Source organism: Octopus bimaculoides, chromosome 5 (genome assembly GCF_046866305.1).
Source record: "Octopus bimaculoides isolate indiv1 chromosome 5, ASM4686630v1, whole genome shotgun sequence".
Lineage (NCBI taxonomy): Eukaryota > Metazoa > Mollusca > Cephalopoda > Octopoda > Octopodidae > Octopus > Octopus bimaculoides.
This window is the reverse complement of record NC_142932.1, coordinates 30920825-30923324: the sequence shown is the minus strand read 5'-3', so window position 1 is coordinate 30923324 and position 2500 is coordinate 30920825.

The window sequence follows — 2500 nt, the reverse complement described above, 5'->3', positions numbered from 1 at the left end:
AATAAAAAGAATTAATCATTATTTCCATTCATTAATTCTTCACCTCCATCGTTTATAATTTCTACTTCATCTAACTCCTCTACTCTCTCAAGTCACTTCAGCTCTCCGTTTCTCTCCAGCTCACACACACACACTCTCTCTTTCGCTCACTCACACTCTCTTTCACCCTGTCTTACATTCATAGGAGTGGCTGTGTGGTAAGTAGCTCGCTTACCAACCACATGGTTCCGGGTTCAGTCCCACTGCGTGGCACCTTGGGCAAGTGTCTTCTACTATAGCCTCGGGCCGACCAAAACCTTGTGAGTGGATTTGGTAGACAGAAACTGAAAGAAGCTCGTCGTATACATGTATATGTTTCTATGTGTGTGTGTGTCTGTGTTTGTCCCCCCCACCATCGCTTGACAACCGATGCTGGTGTGTTTACGTCCCCGTAACTTAGCGGTTCGGCAAAAAGAGACCGATAGAATAGGTACTAGGCTTACAAAGAATAAGTCCTGGGGTCGATTTGATTCGACTAAAGGCGGTGCTCCAGTATGGCCGCAGTCAAATGACTGAAACAAGTAAAAGAGTAAAAGAGTATATATATATATATAAGAAAATGGAGGGGATTAGGTGGTATTCATCAATTTGCAGACATTGTATTATGTCAATTTACTTGTTTACTTGTTTACTAAAAGGGCAGACACGATACAATGTCTGCAAGTTGATGAATACCACCTATTCCCCACCATTTTCTTATTGGTGTTTAAATTAATTGTAAAATATCTTTTTACCCGCACCCATTTATTGCACTTGGTAATGCAATGAAAAAAACACTAGTGTAATAAAAATTGGGTATTCTTCCCGCAGTATATTGGATAGATATTATACCTTAGTGGGTTGGATTCACAACCCCTAACTTTCTTGGATACATATATATATATATATATATATATATATATATATATATATATATATATATATATATATATATATATATATGTGTGTGTGTGTGTGTGTGTGTGTGTGTGTGTGTGTAAAAGGTTGAAGAGGAACACACGGGTAGATATATATATATATGGAAAAAAGACAAAGTGGAAAATGCTAAAATACTGTTATAAAAAACATTTCAGTACCGGTTTCGATCCTTGAGATCTTTTCAACAGTAAATATGGATGATTAATTTTGAAAAAAATTAAATTTTGGCAAATTTAAATGAAAAGTCTTTTTAAAAACATATTTGTATAGCATTCAAATACCAGGGGCATTTTTCTTGTTTCTGTCTGTCTATGTTTCACTTGTTAACTCTTGTGGGTTCGAAACGTTTTTTATAAAAGTATTTTAGCATTTTCTACTTTGTCTTTTTACCATATATATATATATATATATATGTTAAATCTCTGAACGAGGTATTAACAGTAACTGCACGATAAAGTGAAGTATATTTGCCGGCAAATATACTTCACTTTATATATATATATATATATATATATATATTGTGACCTAAAGTGAGCTCTAAATCTACCACGTCTATTAAAATTGGTGACAGTACTCTCAGTATGAAAGGTAGCTTTATCATTAAATAGAACGTTTCTAAAGCAGTCCGTATCGCAGGCTATTGAGTCAATAATTTATTACACAAAGCCAGATATGTATATATATATATATATATATATATATATATATATATATATATATATATATATATAAAAGTTTAGATTTAGATTCAAAATTGAATATGGTACTTATGTTTAGGCACCAGAATATAGTATGGTATGGTATTATACATTACTTAAATAAATGGAATAGCATGAAACGTGCGTACTGTAATCATCTTTAAAATTCGTGTTGCTTATTTTGATTTATATATATATATATATATATATATATATATATATATATACGTATATATATATATATGTGTGTGTGTGTGTGTGTGTGTGTGTGTGTGTGTGTGTATAATATATATGAATATATGTATACATATATACGCATGCATGTAAATACACATACATACATATACATAAATATATACATACATACGTCAGATAATTCCGGAAATATGAAATGAAGGCTTTTCATGACAATAGATTTTAGATACATCTAAAAAGAACTTTAGGAGACAGAGAGAAAGGGAGAGAGGAGAGGAGAGGGACAGTGAGGAACATTAATGTAAGCTCTTCTGAGATGGGATTTTGTAGGTCTTGTAGATCAACAGAGACCCCCAACTAATCCTGAAGACAAGTCATTGGAAAGTTTCACGGATGGTGATATAGCTAGGAAGATTAAAGAATACTTCTTGTTTTCAAATCCTTTGGAATCACACAACTGATTCGTAATATTGTCTCACTTTTCTACTGCTTGTTGCTTCATGCTGTTGCTTGATATGGCTGCGATCATCCCAGGTTAGTGGCTCCAGAGACGTCAATGTGCATAGAGCTGACCAGTTCCACCGGTACACTCCAGCCCTGGCGTTCCCGTGCCAACCCCTTTGCAGCCCCGCAAGGTGACGACGAGCCTA